General features: G+C 42.8%; 1 protein-coding gene across 1 annotated transcript in view; it reads left to right on the plus strand.

The window, feature by feature from the left end:
* Positions 1-24780, plus strand: part of PTPRE (protein tyrosine phosphatase receptor type E) — a 139303-nt gene that overhangs the window by 45970 nt on the left and 68553 nt on the right. The window contains exon 2 of the mRNA XM_081330118.1: positions 11772-11794. The gene's annotated coding sequence lies outside the window, so the exon portion shown is untranslated. The remainder of the gene's footprint in view (positions 1-11771; positions 11795-24780) is intronic.

Genomic DNA, 24780 nt, shown 5'->3' on the forward strand with positions numbered 1-24780 from the left:
TTTTTGAGGCCACCCCACTTGAAGAGGAGAGGGATAATTCTGGAATGGGGGATTATTTGTAAATAGCTGAATTTAAGTATAATTACGAAATTTCAGAACTTATTTGTAGTGAACTGAAATTGTGTTTATATAAGATCTAGGGATCTATAGAACACTAATCACATTTTACCAGGTTAAGTATCTTACCTATATAACTACTCTATATGTCATCATGACTCAGTTCACATTACTGTTCCAGGAAACATCTGTTTGGAATCAGGAAGTTTAGTAATAACTTCCTTCCTTTCTTTCTGACCTCTGCATGTGTGTGTGTATGTTTGAGAAAGGGACAAAGGGAAGAAAAGATATGGAATGCTTATATAGAATGTGAAATTCTCCAAGATAATGTATTAACCAGCTGAGCTTATTTTGATGGAAAAATATCTTGTAAGTCTAGAGAACTGTGTGTGTAAATTTATACAACATGCAAAATTTCATTTTTAATATCAGCCTATATAAACCAAATAATGTAAGATTTACTATGTTGTTCCAAAGCAATATTAACAAAAATCTTTCTGTAAAATTGAATATTTCCTTGCATATTTTCCTAGATATTTCTAGGAAACAAAGGAAATTAAGGTCAGTTTTGATATCTTATCAATACATCAGGAATAATTTTTCTTCCTTATTCCATTTAAGCCTAATTGTTAACCTGTCTGTTCATATCTGATGATATATCAAATCCCTGTATCCCCATAATACTTTAAATTGCAGAATTAGAGATCAAAAGACAATGTTATTGGTGATTTCTTTTGTATTTCAAAGAATAACATTGCCCAACTGGCTTCATACCTACTGCAGGAATAGAACTCAGTGTCTTGGTTTCTATACCAGGACCACACCAAACTGCCTCTCATCTACCACCTGTGGCACTGCTAAATAATGGACTGGACTTTTCATTTGTATGCTGTATGCTAAAAGGACTATCAGCAGGCATTTAGTTGTGGACTTCAACTCCCAGAATTCCTGAGCCAGCCATTCTGGGAGTTGAGGTCCACAAGTCATAAAAGAGCCAAGGTTGCCTACCCCTGATCTAGGGTTTCTAGACTACTTTCCCAACCTCTTCAAAGTATTCTTGATTTAAATACTATCTTCACCTAATGAACTAGAGTTTTTTGTTTAAAAACTTGGAAAATACAATTTTATAAAATGGGTAAAATTAATTTATGCTTCATAGACATCTCAAAAAGTTGTTAATGGAGATATAACCACACCATGCAAGATACAAAAAAAGAACAACAGAATGCTGCTCATTCTCTCCTCTGTTTATTTTACTTCTTGAAGTACCAAATAAAGATGTAAAATGTGATGAAATGTTTCATCCTTTTCTCAGCTATTCTTTGACAAAAAACAAACTTAAAAGTTTAGTAGAAATAGTGAAAATGAAACCGGGCTATTGCATTTTATTTTCATTTGAGGTATTAAGCAATATTTTTATAGAAATGCTCCTTATATATTGCATAACAATCAACTGTAATTACACGGTTGTGTACCTAAATGATTTGGTCCTGCAGAAATCTCCTTCATAATTGTATATTTGGGACATTTGCTTCTCTCAAATTGAAGGTTAGTCACTCGGAGGTTTAGCAAAGGGATGAGAACGCACTGGGACTTTTGAGAATACTATAGATAATGAGGGCAGCTGTATTATAGTAAGGGAAAAGCTAATCAGTTTCATTCAATTCACCAGTTACTGGAACTATTTTCAGCTTGTTAAACGAGTGCTAAATGAGCTTTAGCTCTGTGTCTTTTGATGGGCTGCAAATGCAACTGAAATGACTGAATCAGTTGTCCTGCAGAGTAACAACCTCCAAAATAGATAACATTCATAATAAAGTATAGATACATTGCTACAGATTATATTAATGTTTAAATTTGTATCATCCTAGTTCCACAGGGCTTTGTGGCTTAATTTCTTGGCCTATTTTCTGTAGAAAGAGGGAAAAGGAGGATTAGACAATTTTAAAAACTTGTGGGTTTTCTGCAAATTTTGTTGGGGTTATAAGGGAAAGATTAGAGATTACATTACATTAGATTTTTTTTTCTTTGCTACTCTTTCTCACACAAAACCAGTACTGGATGTATGGAGGAAAATGGTGCACATAAAATACTTCTGTAAGAAAATGTTTTGAAGGTTTTTGTACTAGCATAGGTAGATAAAAATCTAGAATATTATGTCCATGAAAACTAAATGGACAGATAAATCCTTGAGTCCTGACCGACTCAAGGTTGACTCAGGCTTCCATCCCTCTGAGGCTGGTAAAATGAGGATTCACTGTTAGGGGCAATATGCTGATTCTAAAAACTGCTTAGAGATGGCTGTAAAGCACTATGAAGCAGTTGTCATGACCCCCCTCTGAGGCTGGTTCGGAGGAGGAGGAAGAAGAATTGGAGCTGGGACCATCCGACAGGTAAGGCACACCAAGGGCTGAGGAAGATGCTGTCCTGGGCCCCTCAGGCATTGGGGGAGGTGGTCGACCAGATGGAGAGCTGCTTGCCTGCACAGACACAGGGGAGGATTGGCTACTGACCAGCAGTGGTACTGATAGGCAGCCAATCTCCTCTGACAAGGAACAGCTGCCTACTCCACTCAATCTAAGACAGGCATGTCAAACTTGTGATGTCACGTGACGTGCGACGTATCGTGACTTTTCCACCATTGCTGGCAATGGGGTGGGCATGGTTTCAGTATGATGCATCCAGCCTGCAGGCCGGCAGATTGACATGCCTGATCTAAGGGCAAGGAGAGTGGAGCGTAAGCAAGTCCAGATAAGGGCTGCAAGGCTACTCAGGAGGAGGTTGCCCCACCCCTCCTCACAAGGAACATCTGGAGGGGTGTAACTTAAGGAAAAGCCATGGGGAGTTAGTCTTTGCCAGGAACAATTGTTTGCTTTGGCTTATACTCCCCTGCTTTTACTTGTGCCTGTTGCTGTTTGCCTTGTCTCGCTTGGACGATTGCTCTTCTCTGGTGGCCTACGTTTGGCCTTTGCTTCACTGGGGCTTTGGAACTGCTTCTTTTATGGGACCTGTTTTTTATCCTGACAAATGCCCTTGTCTTGTGCCTGGATCCTGCCCGGTGGATTGGATTTGGAACCCTGGATTTTGCCCTGTGAGCATGCTCCTACTCTGGGGCTTTCTTGGTGCTATAGTAGCTATTGTTTGGGGGACTGAAGGTGGTTGCCTTCAGGGTAGTAAGAGGGGGGAGCCTTACCGGTTGTTGGAGGGCCATTGGCTGGAACATTGTTTAAGAAGAAATAAAGAATTTTTTACAGGCCTGCATTACCTTGACCACCTGGGTCATAACAGTGGTATATAAGTGCTATTGCTATCTTTCCATAAGACATTAAAAAATTTGAGGGCTTCCGGTTCGCGCGCACGGCGCTTCCGGACACACAGGAACAGTCTGCTTCCTGCCGTCCGTTTCTTTCTTTTTTGGAGGACCCTGAAAAGGGTCAAAAGTCACCCTGGAGGGGCAATTACTGAGAGGAGGACTTCCCTGCAATCACGGAAGGGCGGCAGCCCTCCGCTTGAATAACTATCAAAGCAAAACTACAATGGCTACAAAGGGGACATTTTCCTTGCAAAATTTATTTATTATTTATTTATTTATTATTGGGACTTATATGCTGCCCTATCTCCCGAAGGACTCAGGGCGGCTAACAACAATAACATACAATAATACAGAAGTTAAAAGAAAATTAAATTAATGGCCCCTGTAGAATAAATTAAAATTAAAATAAGTTAAAAATTAAAGTTAAAAATTAAAAACATAATTAAAATCCCTGTCAGTCCAGGTCAGCCTGGTGGAAAAGGAGTGTTTTGAGGCCACGGCGAAAGGACTGGAGATCTGGGGCCATCCGAAGCTCAGGGGGGATACGTTCCCTGGATTCAAATAAAGGCTATAGGAAGAAAGGAAGATACATTTGAGAATTTAAAGATGCCAAGAGGGAAGCCTGATTGGCACAAAAGGAAGGCAAGAGTTAGATTTAAAAAACTGAACTTATTTCTTTTTTGGGATTCCTAAAGATAGAGTATAAAAATACCTTTCAATGGATTAAGGGGAATCTCTAAAAAATATAACTAATTCTACATTTAGCTTTTAGATCTGTAAGGGAAAACAAAAGTAAGCTCTTAGAATATAATTTTGAACTATATTATAGAAATTGGCATGATATATCAAAAGATAGTATTTTAACAATTGATGTACGGTTAAGATGACTTATAGACTATATTAGTTGTTACTTTTGAACTATATTATAGAATATAGAATTTTATATATAAAAGATAGTTTTTTAATAATAGTTGAATGGTTAAGATAAAAAATATACTTCTAATGGTGATTTGTTAAGATGAAAAGTAGACTTTAATGGTAAAACATAAGAATGTTTTGTAACGAACAATGTAAGTTTTGTAGACAAGAGAATTATTCTTTATTGAAATAGGGAATTGTGGGTTACCCAAAAATTAAGCTTTCTTTTGTATACTATAGGCTATTCTAGAATATTTTATTGCAATTAGATAAAATTTAAAAACAAGATATTGATATGTATTAGTGAAAATATATTGAAAATTTTGTTAATTGACTAGGTACAACTAGAAGTGTATTAACTTGACTATTTTGACTACGTAATAACTGAGGGAATCAGAGAGGGAATCCTGATGTAACCTGAACTATTTACAACTTGTTATTTGTTATTTTGACCAACCAACCACCATATTGCTTCACAAATACATGTATATGTAAATATTAAAAAATCAATAAAACTTGTATAAAAAAAAAGAAATTTGAAAACTACAAGTGATATTTTTTAGAATCTTATATTCTAAAAGGGTATTTAGAGTTGTATCTGTGAATAGCTCAGTTCACATGTACAGGGACAACCATTTGTTTAGTGACCAGTACAACGGCACTAAAAAAAGAGATCTATAACCATTTGTCACAGTTATGACTGTTACAACAGCATCATAGTCGTGATAAAAATTTGAATGCTTGGCAGACGGGGCCTAGAGAGCCGTTGGAGGTCCAGTCAATCCGAATCCGACCGGTTGCGGCTAAGAACCCACACTAGGTCTTATCTCACAGCGATAAGGGCGGCGAGAGCCAATTACTTCTCCGCCCTCATCGCGTCCGCAGATAATCGCCCGGCCGCCCTGTTTAGAGTGACCCGCTCCCTTCTCAATCAGGAGGTGAGGGAGGAGCCCTTACAGGGCCGAGCTGAGGAATTTGGTCAATATCTGTTGGATAAAATCGCTCGGATTCGAACCGGCCTGGACTCCAACTGGGCAGAGTCTGACGAGCAGGACACGGGCGGTCTTGTCGACGTCATCTGGGAGGAGTTTGATCCTGTGACTCCGAAGGAAGTGGACAGGATTATGAGGAGGTTGAGCTCCTCCACATGCCTATTGGACCCGTGCCCTTCCTGGCTGGTTTATGCAGCTCGGGAGGGGACACGAGGCTGGTTCCAAGCGGTCATATCTGCTTCCTTGAGTGAGGGTCACTTCCCCGCCTCCTTGAAGGAGGCGGTGGTGAGACCTCTCCTCAAGAAGCCCACCTTGGACCCAGCTACATTGAATAACTTTCGTCCGGTCTCCAACCTTCGCTTTCTTGCAAAGGTTGTTGAGAGTGTGGTGGCTCATCAGCTTCCTCAGGTCCTGGATGAAGCGGATTATCTAGACCCGTGCCAATCGGGTTTCAGGCCCGGCTACAGCACGGAGACGGCATTGGTCGCGCTGGTGAATGATCTCTGGAGGGCCCGGGACAGGGGATATTCCTCTATCCTAGTCTTATTAGACCTCTCGGCGGCTTTCGATACCATCGACCATGGTATCCTGCTGCGGCGCCTCAGAGGTCTGGGAGTGGGAGGCACAGTTCTTCGGTGGTTCTCCTCCTTTCTCCTGGGACGCTCGCAGTCAGTGTTGGCAGGGGGACAAAGGTTGACCCCAAGGTCTCTCGTTTGTGGAGTTCCTCAGGGGTCGGTCCTCTCGCCTCTCCTGTTCAACATCTACATGAAACCGCTGGGTGAGATCATTCGTGGTTTTGGAGTAGGTTACCATCAGTATGCTGATGACACCCAACTTTTCATCTCGACTCCAAACAACATCAGTGATGCCCTCGACGTGATGTCTCGTTGCCTGGAAGCGGTCCGGGAATGGATGGGGAGGAACAGGCTTCAACTCAACCCGGACAAGACTGAATGGCTGTACATACCGGCATGCCAGGATATTCAGAGTATTCCATCCCTTAATATCGGGGGTGAGTTATTGCCCCCCGTAGATAGGGCCCGCAACCTGGGTGTCCTCCTAGATTCACAGCTCTCCTTAGACGATCACATAGGAGCTGTGACCAGGGGGGCTTTCACTCGGGTTCGCCTGGTGCGCCAGCTACGACCCTATCTGGACCTGTATGCCTTGCGTACAGTCACCCATGCACTTGTGACCTCTCGTCTTGACTACTGCAACGCTCTTTACATGGGGCTGCCCTTGAGAACCACTCGGAAGCTTCAACTGGTACAGAGCGCAGCTGCACGAACACTTTTGGGGGCTTCCCGATACTCCCATATTACACCTCTCCTTCGTGAGCTGCACTGGCTTCCAGTTGCCTTCCGAGTGAAATTCAAGGTGCTAGTGATGACATACAAAGCCCTACATGGCATGGGTCCGGAGTACCTACGGGAGCACCTACTGCCAGCGTCAACACCCCTCCGTCCTGTGCGCTCCCACAGAGAGGGCCTCCTCAGGGTGCCACCGATCAGAGAATGCCGGCTGGTGGCCCCCAGGGGGAGAGCTTTCTCGGTGGGTGCGCCAACCCTTTGGAACTGCTTGCCAACCGAAATCCGGATGGCCCCCGACCTTCGCACCTTCTGGCGTGACTTAAAGACCTACCTATTCCAGCAAGCCGGCCTGGCCTGATAGATTTTTGGGGTTTCATTTGTTTTACTATTACTTTACTGTATACTTATCTTGCCCTGTACACCGCCCCGAGTCCTTCGGGAGAAGGGCGATATATAAAACAAAATAAATAAATAAATAAATAAATAAATAAATAAATAAATAAATAAATAAACTGGCATGTATTTGTGACTTTTACAGTGTCCCAGGGTCATGTGATCATTTTTTACAACCTTCTGACAAGCAAAGTCAATGGAGAAGCCAAGTTCACTTAGCAACCATGTTACTAACAGAATAATTGAAGTGATTCATTTAATAATTGTAACAAAGTTGAAAAATGGGGCAAAACTCAATTAACAACTATCTTGCTTAGCAATAGAAATTTTGGGCTCAACTGTGGTCATAAGTCAAAGACTACTTGTACATTGTTTATATCATGACTTGGCTAGGGATCTTGGAAGAAAAGGGGTAAATTTATATTTTAGACCAAATTTATAGTTTATTATTAATGGAATTGATCTACATACTCCTAGTTTGTTATTGTGTGGAAAATAGGAGAAAGGTGTGTCAGATGTGTTTTCTGCTTTGAATTATTTGTAAAAACTGGTTCTCTGTAGTCACTATTAGGAATATTGTAATTATTCTTTAAAAGAAGGTATAAGGTATAAGGTATAAGGGATCAGGGAATCCCTTAGCCCGCGAGAGACCACCGTCCCTCAGATGGTCGGGTGTGAGTCTCTCCTACTGAGATATGGCCCGGGGGCGCAGTTGGGCCTGCTGCTGGCGTACCTACCACCTAATCGTGCAGCGGCAGCCCTGCCCGAGCTACTCGATGTCCTCTCAGGGTTGGTGGTTGAATTCCCAAAACTCATGGTCTTGGGCGACTTTAACCTACCGTCCCTGGGAGGATCGTCCGAACTGGCTCGGGAGTTCATGGCTTCCATGGCGGCCATGGACCTGTCGCAAATAATTTCTGGACCGACTCATGAGAGAGGCCACACCCAAGACTTGGTGTTCTTGTCTGGACGGTGGCGTGATGATATCGGTGGGGGTGCCACGACTGTTACGCCCCTGTCATGGACCGATCATCACCTCCTACGGCTAGACTTCCCCTTTGCCACCCCCCGCCGTGGGTGCACGGTGCCAACCAGATGGTACCGCCCTAGGCGCCTAATGGACCCTGATAGGTTCCAGGCAGCGCTTGGGGACGCACATGCACTCCTTGCTCACAGCTCGGCGGATGCCTTAGTGGAAGCCTGGGAAAAGGCAGCCACGGAGGCTCTGGACCGAGTTGTACCCCTGCGGCCTCTGACCCGGCGCAGATCCCAACGAGCCCCATGGTTCACCGCGGAGCTCCGGGAGATGAAGCGTCGGAGACGGGGCCTAGAGAGCCGTTGGAGATCCAGTCGATCTGAATCCGACCGATTGCGATTAAGAATCCTCACCAGGTCTTATCTCGCTGCGATAAGGGTGGCAAAATCCAACTACTTTTCCACCCTCATCGCGTCCGCAGATAATCGCCCGGCTGCCTTGTTCAGGGTGACCCGCTCCCTACTGAACCAAGAGGTGAGGGAGGAACCCTTGCAGGGTCGAGCCGAGGAATTCAGTCAATATCTGCTGGATAAAATTGCTCGGATTCGAACCGGCCTGGACTCCAACTGGGCTGAGTTGGAAGAACAAGACATGGACAGTCTTGTCGACGTCATCTGGGAGGAATTTGATCCTGTGACTCCTAAGGAAGTGGACAGGATTATGAGGAGGTTGAGCTCCTCCACATGCTTACTGGACCTGTGCCCTTCCTGGCTGGCTTATGCGGCTCGAGAGGGGACACGAGGCTGGTTCCTGGCGGTCATCTCTGCTTCTCTGAGTGAGGGTCACTTCCCCACCGCCTTGAAGGAGGCGGTGGTGAGACCTCTCCTCAAGAAGCCCACCTTGGACCCATCCTAATTGAATAACTTTCGTCCAGTCTCCAATCTTCACTTCCTTGCGAAGGTTGTTGAGAGCGTGGTGACGCACCAACTTCCCCAGGTCCTGGATGAAGGGGTTTATCTAGACCCGTACCAATCGGGCTTCAGGCCGGGCTACAGCACGGAGACGGCATTGGTCGCTCTGATGAATGATCTCTGGAGAGCCCGGGACAGGGGCCATTCCTCTGTCCTAGTCTTATTAGACCTTTCGGCGGCTTTCGATACCATCGACCATGGTATCTTGCTGCGACGCCTCAGGGGACTGGGAGTGGGAGGCACGGTTCTGCATTGGTTCTCCTCCTTTCTCCAGGGTCGCTCGCAGTCGGTGCTGGCAGGGGGACAGAGGTCGACCCCGAGGCCTCTCGTTTGCGGAGTCCCTCAGGGGTCGGTCCTCTCGCCTCTCCTGTTCAACATCTACATGAAACCGCTGGGTGAGATCATTCGCAGCTTTGGAGTAGGGTACCATCAGTATGCTGATGACACCCAGCTTTTCATCTCAACTCCAAACAACATCAGTGATGCCATCGACGTGATGTCCCGCTGCCTGAAAGCGGTCCGGGAATGGATAGGGAGGAACAGGCTTCAACTGAACCCGGACAAGACTGAATGGCTATACGTACCGGCAAGCCAGGATACTCAGAGCATCCCATCCCTTAACATCGGGGATGAGTTACTACCCCCTGTTGATAGGGCCCGCAACCTGGGTGTCCTCCTAGACTCACAGCTCTCCCTGGAAGATCACATAGAAGCTGTGACCAAGGGGGCCTTCTCCCGGGTTCGACTGGTGCGCCAACTACGGCCTTATCTGGACCTGGATGCCTTACGTACAGTCACCCATGCCCTTGTGACCTCTCGCCTAGACTACTGTAACGCTCTCTACATGGGGCTGCCCTTGAGATCCACCCGGAAGCTTCAACTGGTGCAAAGTGCAGCGGCACGGACACTTTTGGGAGCCTCCCGATACTCCCATATCACACCTCTCCTCCGTGCGCTGCACTGGCTTCCGGTTGCCTTCCGAGTGAAGTTCAAGGTGCTAACAATGACATACAAAGCCCTACATGGCATGGGTCCGGACTACCTACGGGAGCACCTTCTGCCAATGTCAACACCCCACCGCCCTGTGCGCTCCCACAGAGAGGGCCTCCTCAGGGTGCCACCGCTCAAGGAATGTCGGCTGGTGGCCCCCGGGGAAGGGCATTCTCAGTGGGTGCGCCAGCCCTCTGGAACTGCTTACCAACTGAAATCCGGATGGTCCCCGACCTCCGCACCTTCCGGCGCGACTTAAAGACTTACCTATTCCAGCAGTCCGGCCTGGCCTGATAGCTCTGATAGCTCTGATAGCTCTAATTGGGGTCCCAGTTTGTTTTGTTTTGATTATTGTTTTTCAATACTGTTTCATTATGTTGCCTATCTTACTCTGTACACCGCCCCGAGTCCCTCGGGAGAAGGGCGGTTTATAAAAACAAACAAACAAACAAATAAATAAATAAATAAATAAATAAATAAGCTTGCTTATGTAAAGTAATCCCACATTACCAATATCTGTCATGGTTCAGTTATTTATTAGTTATTGCTGCTTTAGAACATTATGAACATAAGACAGGAAAAAATGTTGATTTTCCTAATACATTAGGATGGATATGGAGATAGCATTCATTAAGTTAGATTCTGCAGTATTATTTAGATTTAGATATAAATCTAAAATGTATATTAGATTTTTTTGCATACCCACATTACTTTCCATACTCTATCATGAAGGACTTGTTTTGAAAAGTATAATTCCAAATATTTCTTAGTGCCTGCAATTAGGTATGGTACCCTTTGGATTCAGGTAGGATAAATCGTTCTTTGCCTAGGTTTGTTATGTGTTTCATTAGAAGTCAAACTTATCTTGTTTGGGTTTGCAGCAGTAGACGTCCATGGGCACCAAAACTCCGTTAAACAAATTTATTGTAAAGAAAAACCCCAATGAAATCATTAGAAAAAAGAATTCCATCAACCACCGTGCATCAGATGGAAGTCTATAGTGAAACCAGTTCCAATCTTTTTCCTACCTACACAGTCTAACAGGCTAATAGCTATTTTCTTGTAGGTGGGAGAGAGAGTTTCTATCGTGTTTTGTTTTTACTAAAAAGCCATTCTTGATATCAAAACGGTTTTCTGGTGTCTTTGTATGAACATTCTCCACATTAGTGTACCTAACCCAATCTTCATATGTTTAGTTGACCTACCGTATCCCTACCGTATCCCATGCTTGGTATCAAGGGGTAGCTATTACGGTAGCCAAGAGGAGGTGAAAAATGCTGGGAAGATTAGTGAATATGCTGGTAAAAAATGCGTGTATAAAAGGCTCAGAGACCTGCACCAGTCTTGCCTGATTTGTTCTGTAAGGTTGCCCATTAAAATGTCTTTCAGCTGAAATTACAAAGCAACAAAAATGCTTCAGATATTTGTGTAACTAAATTGGAAACTTCTGGGTTTAACTATTAGTAAAACAAAACACATTTAAGTTCAGCCCCAGTGATGTGCAATTTTGTGAGGTTAGAAAAGGGGCTGATATATGCAGTCTCAATTTCCTCCTTTCATCATGTGTTCACCGCTACCTGAACAACGCTTTTGTCAATTTATGTTGCTGTTCATTCAGCCAAATATATATCTCTTTGTTAATTAGTACCTTTAACTGTTTCAAATTTCATGGTGAGGTGTTCTTATTTCTCTCTGGATTGCACAAATAAAAAAACATATTAACTGTTTCTTCTAATTAGATAAACACTTGCATGTATAATTAATGGTATGCATAATGAGTTTAAAACAAGAATTTTAATTTTGTATTTTAAATGGGAGAAAGCAATAACTATTCTCTCTCTCTTTTTGCAGCCTATAGCATTGTCTTCCATTAGGTGAGTACATTGTTTAATTTTAACTATTAAAAATTAACTACCTGTACATTTAAATGTATTTTGCTTCTTTGAAGGCATCTCATATTGCTATATAAAGTTAACAGCTTGGAGCTATATTTATATACAGCAGTTTGACTATATTTGAATTTTGTAGTTCAGCACATGTGGCAATAGCATCCATTAAGCTAGATTCTGCAGTATTAAGTTTTGTTGAGATGTGAATTCTGAGGATAAACACACGCCCCCCCCAAGCATGTAACAAGATATACTGAAAAATAAATGTGTTGTATATCTCAGCAGAGGGAACAGAAGCCCATTACAGAGTGTGTATGTGTGTGTATATATATATATATATACACCATATATATATATACACCATATATATATATACACCATATATATATATATATATATATATATATATATATATATATATATATATATATATATATATATATATATATATATATATATATATATATATATATATATATATATATATATATATATATATATGTTTCAAATGTTAACTATTTAGATTACCTTGCTAGGCCCCAAACATGGGGCAAATCTTTATTTCCTGTTTTCAGCCTATCTTGAAGGCTATCAAACAGGCAGTAGTCACACCGGACAATTCATATATTTGTGTAAATTACTAACAAAGAATTAAAGGGAAACTGAGATGCATTTCTGACTCCTTAGTCGTCATCAGCCAGCTATACCCTTCTGAGATTCGAACCTGGGCTGATTTGCATACAAGGCAGTGTTATTTGCCTCTAAGCCACAAGGTCCCTCTCGCTCTGTTAGCTTTTTTTCTGCAAGGGAAGATATGTTTCAAATGTTAACTATTTAGATTACCTTGCTAGGCCCCAAACATGGGGCAAATCTTTATTTCCTGTTTTCAGCCTATCTTGAAGGCTATCAAACAGGCAGTAGTCACACCGGACAATTCATATATTTGTGTAAATTACTAACAAAGAATTAAAGGGAAACTGAGATGCATTTCTGACTCCTTAGTCGTCATCAGCCAGCTATACCCTTCTGAGATTCGAACCTGGGCTGATTTGCATACAAGGCAGTGTTATTTGCCTCTAAGCCACAAGGTCCCTCTCGCTCTGTTAGCTTTTTTTCTGCAAGGGAAGATATGTTTCAAATGTTAACTATTTAGATTACCTTGCTAGGCCCCAAACATGGGGCAAATCTTTATTTCCTGTTTTCAGCCTATCTTGAAGGCTATCAAACAGGCAGTAGTCACACCGGACAATTCATATATTTGTGTAAATTACTAACAAAGAATTCAAGATAGGCTGAAAACATATATATATATAATGATATGCCACAGATGAAGTATCATCACTATGTTGATGATATCCAGGAGTATATCTACATCCTGGACAAAGTAACTGATGTTGTGGATGTTGAAGTGGCTGAAGGACCACTCTGGATGACAGGTTAATCAACTAGGATTTATTTAAGAGCAATGCAAAGAACAGTATAACTTGTCCGGCTTTTATAGCCGGCGGCTGTCAGTGTAGTCCAATCAGGTTCGTTTCTTTTGGCGCCGCGTCTTGTTGAACCAATCACCGCCGTCGCGTCTTGACAGCTCTTCTTTCCGCGTGGTGAGTCGGCTTCTGTGTTTTGACAGCCGCGAGCTGTCAAATGGCTGCGCCTGCGCTCTGGCGGGGAACTTTGACAGCTGTCAAAGTTCCCACGTGTTTCCCTGTCAGTGGTGTTTACCTCATAGAATAAAACGGTTATAACTTGTTAATAACATTTATACATGTGTGTTTATATACATTACACCCCTTACCCCTCCCCCGGATTGTTTCCTCCCCCTTGTTGGTTGTTGGAGCCGGCCCATTCATAGTCCTTTAAATATGCTGGTGCTCTTCTGTTTCTGTTAGAACGTCTTGGGGGTGGTGCGTTTCCGTGTTCCGGTGGCGGTATGTTTTCTTGCTCCCCTTCCTCCTGTTCTGGTGCAGGTATTATGTCCAGGGGGGGTGGGGGTTGGCTGTCTGGTGGGGGAATGTCTGGGTGGTGTTGTGGTTGTCTTGGCCTGAGCTGATCTATGTGCCGTCGCAAGTTGCCTTCAGTAGGCGTATGTATTAAATAGGAAATGGGTCCTGTTTGTTGTAACACAGTCCCTTGGACCCATTTGTTTTTGGATGTGTATGATCGTGCCCAGATCATTTGCCCAGGTTTAAATGTACAGGGTGGGGGGGGGTGATCCGGTTCCGTTATATAAGTGTCGGGATGCAGTCTGTCGAGCCGCGTTATCAGTCTCCTTCCCCATCTTAGCTCCGCTGGTGTCTTGCCGGTTGCCGTACAGGGAGTTGTGTGTTGTGCCATCAGGAACTGGCTGAGTCGTCGCTGCCAGTTCCCTTTTACAAACTTTTTTAATGCTTCTTTAGTTGAGCGCACCATAATTTCAGCCATCCCGTTCGTCGATGGGTGGAACGGTGCAGAAGTGACCAGCCTAATACAGTTCTTCGTAGCGAACATCTGAAATTCACGAGAGGTGAATTGTGGTCCATTGTCTGAAACCATGGTGTCTGGGAGGCCATGGGTGGCGAAGACCTTCCTAAGGGCTTGTATGGTGGCTGCTGAAGTGGTTTTCCTAAGAGGGATTACTTCTAGCCATTTTGAGTAGCTGTCAACTATTATTAGGAAACTCTGCCCTTGGATTGGTCCTGCAAAATCTAGGTGTATGCGTGACCATGGGTTTTTTGTTGTTTCCCATCTATGTACTGGGGCCTGGGGTGGTTCGCTTCTCGTTGCTTGGCAGGGGTAGCACCCTCCCACATGTCTTTCTATATCCTTATCTATGCCTGGCCACCATACATAACTCCTGGCTAGAGCTTTCATTTTAACTATGCCTGGATGTCCTTCGTGTAGGGTGTCTAGGGTTTGTGCTATGTTTTTGTCTGGTATCACTACTCTGTTCCCCCACAGAAGGCATCCCAAGTGTGATGACATTTCGTTTTGTCTGTTATAGTATGGCTGGAATTGTGGGTGTGGATTTTTGGCTGGCCATCCCGTGGTTGTCCACCTAAGAATCCTGCTCAGGACTTTGTCCTTGGCTGAATTTTTTGCTATGATTTTGGCGGAAAGGGGGCATTCTGGAAGTTGTGATATTGCCAGTATGAGCCCTGCAGGAGCTGGGTCGGTGTCGTTGCTTTGAATGGGCAGTCTGCTGAGGCAGTCTGCGTGTCCCAATTCTTTCCCTGGCTTGTGTATTAATTTGTATGAATATGCTGACAAGAAGGTGGACCAGCGCAGTATTCTTGGTGATAGAATCTGTGGGGTTGTTTTGTCCCAGGTGAATATTCCTAGCAGGGGCTTGTGATCCGTGAATATAGTAAAGGGTCTCCCATAGAGATAGTCGTGGAACTTTTTTACCCCTGCGACTATTGCTAGCACTTCTCTGTCGATCTGCGCGTAGTTTCTTTCAGCTTTTGAAAGTGTGCGGGAATAAAAGGCTATGGGTCTTTGGGTGCCATCCTTGTATAGGTGGCTTAGCACCGCCCCAATTCCTTAGGGAGATGCATCGCAAGCGATGCATACTGGTGTGTCTTCTCTAAAGAGTGTGACAGTTGAGCTGTTACAAATAATATTTTTCAATGACTGAAAGCTATTTTCATGCGTTCTGGTCCAGGACCAGGCAGTGCCCTTGTCCAGGAGCCTGTGGAGAGGTTCAGCTATAGTGGCTTTGTGGGGGAGGAAGGCATGATAGAAGTTTAACAATCCCAAAAAGGCTTGGAGTTCTTGTTTATTTTTTGGACTGGGGGCTGTTTGAATAGCTTTTAGTTTTTCTGTAGTGGGGTGGATGCCCTGGGCGTCTATTTTGTAGCCTAGGAATTCTGTGGCAGTGACTCCGATGGAGCACTTTTCTCGTTTCAATTTGAGACCGGCTTCTCTGAGCCGGCTCAGCACAGCTGACAGTCTGTCAGCTAAGTTTGCTTCGTTTTCTCCGGCGATGAGGACATCGTCGAAATAGGGGCAGACCCCGGGTATTCCTTTTATTGTTTTCTCCATGATACCTTGGAAGATACCCGGGGCTGCTGAAATGCCGAATTGAAGTCTTTTCACTTTAAAAGCTCCGCGGTGCGTCACAATTGTTTGAGCTTCCGCTGTGTCATTTGTGACAGGCAGTTGCAAGTACGCCTGCGTGAGATCAAGTTTTGCAAAAATGGCGCCGGAGCGGATAGAAGCGAGGACATCTCTCACCGCTGGCACCGGGTAAGCATGGGGGCTTAGAGCTAGGTTAAGGGTCGCCTTATAGTCTGCACATAATCTGATTTCCCCGTTAGGTTTAACCGGGGTGACTATTGGGGTCTCCCAGCTTCCCCCTTCAGTAGGTTCCAGTACCCCTAGTTTTACGAGGCGTTCCAGTTCGTTCTCAATTTTTTCTTTGAGGGCGAATGGAACCCTCCTAGCCCTTATCTTAATGGGTTGGATGGTTGGATTTAATTTTAGGGAGATGGGAGGGCCGGTGTACTTTCCTAGTGTGCCATCAAAGACGTCTGCATACTTGTTGCAGATGGCTTCGAGGCTTGAGGTTTGCACTGTGTTTACCCCGGTAATGGCGAGGCCCAGGGGGCTGAACCAGTTCAGCCCGATTAGATTGGTGCGGTTCCCTGGAGTCACTAAGACTTCTAGGGGTCCCTTAAACTCTTTGTATTCCACTGCGACCTTAGCCTTCCCTTCTAGTGGAATGGGGGTTCTTTGGAAGTCTGCTAGGTGGACCTGGGTTTTTTTAAGAGGGATTTCCCTATTACTCCGTTGGCAGATCTCCTGATACGTTTTAAATGATATTAAGGAGACTGCTGACCCAGAGTCCACCTCCATGTTGCAGGTGACTCCTTGAATTTTTACCCTAATTTTTACTTTCGGGCTTAAGCTGTGTACCTTGTCTATAGTTTCCACTAGGTCCCCCGGTGTTCCTTCCCTGTTGTCATGGGTGGTTGGCCTACCTGGGGGGTTGGCCTCCAGATCATGCACATTGTTACGGGGCCAGCTTCGGCATACTGGCTTGATGTGGCCGGTTTTACCGCAATTGTGGCATTTTGCATTTCGGAACCGGCAGCTGCCCCTGGCATGGTTGCCCCCGCAGCTGGCGCAGGTAGCCCGCTGATCGTGTCGTGGTGGCAGGGGGTTCCTGGTTTTTTGGCGGTCTGATGCGTCGTTCCTTCGCTGTTGTCGTCGCTCCATCCTGCGTTGTAGGGCCTCTCCGTCGGTGAAGTCTACTGACTCGTCGTCGTCGCTAAAGGTTGCGTTTTCTTGGTATACGGTTGCTTGACTTTCCGGTGTTGATGTGGTCGGTTTTTTCTTGTGGTTGTATTCGTAGGCCATTATTTCTCGGGTAAGTTCGGCTAGGCTCATGTCGGGCTTCGATGTAAGTTTTTTCTGGAGGCGTTCGTCCCTTAAGCCTATTACCACTTGGTCCCGGATGCGGTCTTCCAGATCTGGAAAGCTGCAGTTACGGGCGGCATGCCGGACCCCTGCGATGAAGTCGTTTGCGGGCTCGTCCGGTCGCTGCTTCTTCTGGGCGAATTGAACTTGCCAGTACAGCTCTGAGCGAGCTGGCATGTAATGTTTGTTGAGCTGGTCGACCAGGTCCGCGTAGGAGACTTCAGTGATGGGCACCGGGCTGAACAGCCCGACGGCGTCGTCGTATACCGGGGGCCCGCTGATGTACAGGAGGGCGGCGGCCTTTGCTCGGTCGTCAGTAATTTTACTGACGAGGAGGAAGCCCTCGACCTGCCCCAGGTGTGACTGCCATCTCTCCGGATGGCGGGTATCGAATTCCCTCACACGCCCGAAGTTGGCCATGTCGTCCGGTCCTGGTCTCGCTCCGTTCGGAAGTTAAAACTTCCAGTGACTGCTCTTGGCCGGGAATTCCCTTCCTCGGCCGTGACTTCAGCTCCCGGAGCGATCCCACCTTCGTCGCCAGTGAAGTGGCTGAAGGACCACTCTGGACGACAGGTTAATCAACTAGGATTTATTTAAGAGCAAGGCAAAGAACAGTATAACTTGTCCGGCTTTTATAGCCGGCGGCTGTCAGTGTAGTCCAATCAGGTTCGTTTCTTTTGGCGCCGCGTCTTGTTGAACCAATCACCGCCGTCGCGTCTTGACAGCTCTTCTTTCCGCATGGTGAGTCGGCTTCTGTGTTTTGACAGCCGCGAGCTGTCAAATGGCTGCGCCTGCGCTCTGGCGGGGAACTTTGACAGCTGTCAAAGTTCCCGCGTGTTTCCCTGTCAGTGGTGTTTACCTCATAGAATAAAACGGTTATAACTTGTTAATAACATTTATACATGTGTGTTTATATACATTACAAATGTCCTTTCACAATGCCTGGAACAACAGACTTCAGTTGGACCCTGGTAGGACAGAGTGGCTGTGGGTAGTAGAAAGTTTCTCTGTATTCAGGAGCTTGGTCCTGCCAAGGCTTTCATGGTGCCTGAAGTCTGTAAAGGTCTTTGGGGAAGAATAAACTTTGGTTCAAATAAGTGGCTATGGATTTTAGAGACTAGTGCCATCTTTGACTCTGGCTGGGATACATTCCCCCCTCCCCCCCAGTCAGAATTAGTGTATCAGTTCTGTACTCATGGCTCCTGTTTCATGAAAAAGTGATAGACATTGTCATGAAAACCTTTGCACAACTACATTTTGGCCAGTAGTTGCACTCTTTCCTAGATCAGGATGTACTGTTTGTGCTTATTCATGCCTTAAGTCACATCCCAATTGGACAAATGCAACAGGCTCTACATAGGTCTTTCCTGGAAAAAAATATAGGACCCCCACTGAAGAGTTTCATGGTTTCCAGTGGGCTTTTGAGTGCAATTCAAGGAGCTGATTGTCACCTTTAAAGTCCTTGGTATAAGGCTAAATTACTTGTGGGACTGATTCTTCCAATGGTTTCTTTCTCTCCCAATAGATCTGGCACAGTGAGCATACTGTGGATCTCTTTGGTGAAACAGTCTTGCCTAGTGGGACTTTGAAGTGTAGCTTATCTTGTGCTCATGTGCTTGCTTTATGTATTTCAAAGGGCCCTGAAGACAGGGTTCTTCATCCTTCTTTTGAAATTATACATGAGCCCAGCCATGCTGGTCTTTAGGAAAGCAATTAAGACTGTTTCATTCCCCCAGGCACTGGGACCAAAGTATTGATGGATCTGGCATCATTAATATTATGGTTGGTTGTACAGTCAGCCAAATGTTTAGACTGGATTTGGCATTTTTATCCTCATATTGAATCCTTCCCAAGGACATGGGATACGCAGATGTATTGTCACAGAATGTAAGCTGCACCAATAAAGCTGCATTTTGCAATTGACTGATATTTTGTCACTGATCATCATCATCATATTGTTGTTGTTATATTATTATTATTATTATTATTATTATTATTATTATTATTATTATTATTATTATTATTATTATTATTATTATTATTATTATTATTATTCATCGCACACTCAGCCAGATGTTCAGACTGGATTTGGCATTTTTGTCTACCTATCGAGTCCTTACCAAGGACCTGGGATAGGCAGATGTGGATGTTTGATGGTATTATAGATATCGTCGCAGGATGGAAGCAATTCCTAGTAAGGGCGCCTTTTGCAATTGGCTAATGGCGAATTTGTCAATGCCAATGGTATTCAAGTGGTGCTCCAGTTGTTTTGGGATTGCATCCAAGGCGCCTACTACTATTGGTGATATCATCATCATCATCATCATCATCATCATCATCATTATTATTATTATTATTATTATTATTATTATTATTATTATTATTCCTGACTCCCAATAATTCTGGGTGGTTTATAAATTGTTTTTAAAAAACAAAAAAACAAAACAAAGGAACAAATATGGCATATATAACAAACCCAGATTGGAAGAAAAAAAGACAAGTCAAAGGTTTCCATCATCTTCAACAAAGGTTTGGGTGAAGAGCCTTGTCTTCAGGGCCCTTTGAAATGCCAGTAGGGTGGGGCCTGTTTGAATCTTGGAACCTCATTCCAGACAGCAGGGGGTGCTACAGAGAAGGACCACTTCTGTAGTTTCAATAAATGGCATTGTATAATTGAAGAAACGTGGAATAGTGTGGATGACTTCTTGATGTGAGATTTATTGAGGCTTCACAGTGTCTTTTTTGTTTTGGTGATGGTGGTGTTTGATAATTGCATTTCGTTTTTCTAAAGAGTTTCCTTTAGTAGGTGGGTTGAGAAGATTTATTCTGACTCTAACATAGACTTTAGTGCATTCCAGATGTTTGGGACTACAACCCCAGAACTCCTGAATCATTGGACATGCTATCTGTTTAGATTTCTGATAATTGTAGTTAAGCTTCCAGGATTTTAAGGAAACTGATTGTTTGAAAGCCTAAAGCAGGGGTGTCAATCTGCCAGCCCATGGGCCGGATGTGTCATGCCAAAACTGCACCCACCTCATTGCCAGCAATGGGAAAAAAGTCGTGTTACGTCGTGACATATCATGTGACATCATGAGTTTGACACCCGTGGCCTAAAGCATAGAAAATTCAAGTGATGAGTTGGACTCCAGAATCTTGCCTCAGGATTTCAGAAGGAGGCTTAATACTCTTCTTCTGAAGAGTAAAATCGTTGAAACCTCTTATTAAACCTTGCTTATTCTCCCTTTGAAAAGACATATGAATAAATAATTGAGGAACCATTCTGTGCTTAGAGATACATAGGAAAGCTGAATCATCTGTTCTAATTTTGTTGATACAGAGAACCCGGGGCTGCTGTTTGCATCAAAAGTACTTGTTTTTAGTAAACTACTGTATTACAGTAGTTTAAAATTTGATCATGCTGTTAAGTTGTTCATGTAGGACAGGGGTGTCAAACTCAATTTCATTGAGGGCCGCATCAGCATTGCGGTTGCCCTCAGGGGGCCGGGTGGGTATGGCCAGGGTGGGCGTGGCCTACTGGGTGGGTGTGGCTAGAGTGCATATGGCCTACTGGGTGGGCGTGGCCAGCTCTACATCGTTCGCATCCAGGGTGCCTATGGGGGCCTGGGCAGGAGTGGGACAGATCTGAGGGTCTCTGGGCCAGGGCCAAGGCAGTGGGGGCCGTTCCCTCACTGTTTCCAGGATCACTTTGCGGGCCACATGAAACCACTTCGTGGGCCGGATCCGGCCGCCGGGCCTTGTGTTTGACATGTCTGAGGTAGGAAGTGATTGTTGGGAACAAGAGATATACACATTTAGATAAAAATGACAAGCAAAGCTGCTAGCCTTGCTTAAAAAATATGGAGGATCTGAATTTTTGTCATTGTAGATTCAAATAGTATCTTGTATTTCTAGAGCGCTCATTCCCTCCGGCCCTTCTGACTTCTTAATACTTTTTTAAGAGTAAGAATTGCATAGAATCTGCAGCTGCATGGGAGAGACTGTGAGTTGTAAAGCTAGTAATTTTTAAATCATTAATCAGAATGAATGCTTCCTATTCCTGTAAGACGAGGAAATATTTTACACTATAAAAAAGAACAGCCCTTTCCTATGACTCTCTTAAGCTGTTTGACTGTTTATCACATGACAAAGCAACTATTACAGGGTGCAGAAATCAAGATTTCCATTTATAAGAACGGAAAGAGATGGGGAAAAAAGGAGGTGGGGGAACCACTACTCTGCCTCTTTATAAAAAAACATAATTGCATATTGGCCAGAATTTCCTGAAAAACAATTTGCTGATAAGGAGTTACTTCCAGTTTAGAAGCAAAATGGATTTCAGGCTGTTATTCAGAAGAACTTTCATTAATGAAAAGAAGGTAAATATATTAGTTTGATTTAATTTTACATGATAAAGAGTATATAATACTTTATAAGTTTAAAGTTAATCGAAATGAGAAAAGTAACCCAGAATCAAATAATGTAATGGATTATTCTGGATTTTTATATATTAACTCATACTTAATATTTCATTATATCTGTTCTTTTACAATGGTACATGGTGTAATTGTTCTTTCACTAAGGAACACATTTTTTGTTTTATGTATACTGTTGGGATAAGGAATATTAAAGTTAGATGTAGTTAATTCATAAATGTATAAATGAGGTTTTTTTAGGTTGCAATCTTGGACTGAAGGTAATTTGAGACATGATTACAGTTTTAAAAAAGACTTAAAATGTGAAGTTTTTAATATGTTGAGACACAAGGTATTCTGAGTAATCCATGGTTCCTTAAATCTGGTTAAAAATTCAAAAATCAATAGAAAGATACTATCTATGGTGAATTCTCCTTTAGCACATAGTTTGTTATTTTATATCTGTTCATGAATTTTGGCTCTGATTCAAAATATAGTGCTGGTACTTTCACCTAATAGGTGCTATAAGAATTGGGAACACTGATAAATTTTGAGCAGGGAAAATTATAAATAAAGCTAACCTAATTTTTCTTAGTATCTGTTACTCTATTAACTGATCTGAGTTGGGAAAGTAATGTTTAATGTAGATTTGGACAATCAAGTGGCCTATATCTGCATGTAGTTTCCAGTTTCCAGAAATAATCTGAGATCCTGCTGCTGTAATTTAGAAACAAAATGGAAGATTTTAGTAATATGCCTTTGTGATCATCTGCTAAAATAATGGTAACAGGTAGATATGCAATGCTTAAAACAAAACAGGAGCAAAGATTAAATGTTTTTGCACTGATCAGCTAGTATTACAACTGCATTGTCCCTAGAACCCAAAACAACACCTCTTGCTATCACTAAATAATGTGCATGTTCAAACTTGAAAAAACAGACACAAGATGACATATGTGAGTGATCTTCTATCCAAAAAAATACCTTTTCTATATGGGTAACCTGCCTTTGGGGCAGATCTGTGAATGATGATGAATAATCTGATCCTGAGAACGGGACATTTTCTTGATTACATTTAAAAAATATTTTAACTCTGCCTTTCTTAATATTCTTGTATTTTCTTATTAATTACAGTACTTTCCTATAAATCTGTACAACTGACTTCCCAATTCCTTTTTCAATTTTGTTGAAAACAGTATTTTAATGTGTAGATCTTTTAGAAGTTTGCAGGAAAAGGAAATGGGAAATAACAAATGACATTAGTTTTTTTAAAAATTTATCTTAAAACTGATGTGTAACAGTGGAATGCTAAAAGATGCTAAAAGCACAGCAGTTGTTTGATGTAAAAGCACTGTAATATGGGCGGGGTGGGGAGGGGAAATGACAACACCAAAGCAAGCCAATATATTAACAAATAAAGTTTAATAAATAATCAAAAATACATACTGTGGAACAGAAAGAATAGCAAAGATCAGTAGGGAAACGTATATGCTGACCATGCAGAGATTATGAAAATTTAAAAAATTAAAAAGATTTTCATCTGGCAAAGGATGCCGAAAGAACCAAAAGGGCTACTTTAGAATGTTCAGTCTAAAAGGAAAACCATGGAATCATTCTGTCATCTGCTCAGTGAGGGCAGCAGAATGCCTGCCTACAGGTAAATATAGCATAAATATAGCAGCCTTGGTGGAGCAGTGGGCTAATGCCTCCTTAAGTAACACCAGCTGCCTGTAATTAGTGCAGGTTCGAGTCCCACCAGGCTCAAGGTTGACTCAGCCTTCCATCCTTCCGAGGTAGGTAAAATCAGGACCCAGATTGTTGGGGGCAATTAAGCTGACTTTGTAATAATGCCGCTTAGGGGGGGGTGAAAGCCCTAATAAGCAGGCATATACATAGAATGAAGGCTACTGCTAAGCTTGTAAGCCACCCTGAGTCTTCGGAGAAGGGCGGGATATAAATGGGATTAAAATAAAATAAAATAAATAAATAAATAAAAAGGCAGAATTACGAGTCCCAAGATCAGATTGAAGTGCGAATGAAACCTGATTTTCTTTGAAAGAGAGCAAGGAGTATGTTAATTTCTTAAGGTTCATTTTCTGTTTAATGTTTTCCTTTACTTTTCATTCGTTTGTTTTGATATTACAGTTTTATTACTAATTAATGTGTTGGATAACTGCTTTTTTTTCTTTAAGTTGATATTTTTCTATATTTCTCTTTTTCACACTGCAATTTGTTTAAAAGAAAGTTTGCAGGTTCTCTGTCTGTATTCACCATTTTTATCCGCATTTCTCACCAACAGTGGCGACTGAGCTTTAGTGTTAAATGTCATTATGGTTGTCTTAAGATGAAGTTTGCCATCCCAAGAAGAGTGAAGAATGACAAATTACTGGCTTTAGGAGACGTAGTTCCAACAAAGAGTAGAACATGTTCGATTGATCTTAGTCCACCAAAACAAAAGAGTATCCTGGATCTTGATACTACTCTGTGGGAAGCATCAGAAGAAAAATGATTAAAATGTACTTCAGCTCAGCTTGACTGATTAGTTGGGAACACATTCTTGACTAGATTGGCATTATTAATATTTAAATTGATGTACTGTTTAATAAGATGTCTCTGGAAGATTTATTTCTCATGCTAAGATAGTGAATTAGGAATTATATTCATTCTTGTTTTTTCCAGAACAATTTAAAACTTTTTAGGACCACATGATTGAGCTTTTCATCAATACGCATTCCTAAGCTTCAGTGAGCTTTTATCCTTTAACTGCACTTCACACAATCATTTGGAAAATTATATTGAAATCTACAGATTAAGTCCAAATGTTGCATTTGTTCCCCATAAAAAATGAAGCTACTCAGTCAGAACTATTTTATATAAGCACTGAGCAGGTGCTTCTAGTTACAAGATTGGGAGGAAAAGTCAAATTTGATTTAACTCACAGGGTAGGAGAATTTAAACCTTGGAGAAGAGACATGTCTATACCAGAGAAGGTAGATTCACATGCATAGGGCTTCTTTTTGTCTGCAGTAAAACACTAATACACTTACATTTGTAAGCTTCTGCCATAAGCAGTTTCCTATGTGAGTGGCTAAAATGGCTGGAGAGTAGGAAGTTATGGTTGAGTTTGTACCAAAATCTGATACACACAATATAATCGAC

Source organism: Vipera berus (genome assembly GCF_964194415.1).
Source record: "Vipera berus genome assembly, chromosome: 5".
Classification (NCBI taxonomy): Eukaryota; Metazoa; Chordata; class Lepidosauria; order Squamata; family Viperidae; genus Vipera; species Vipera berus.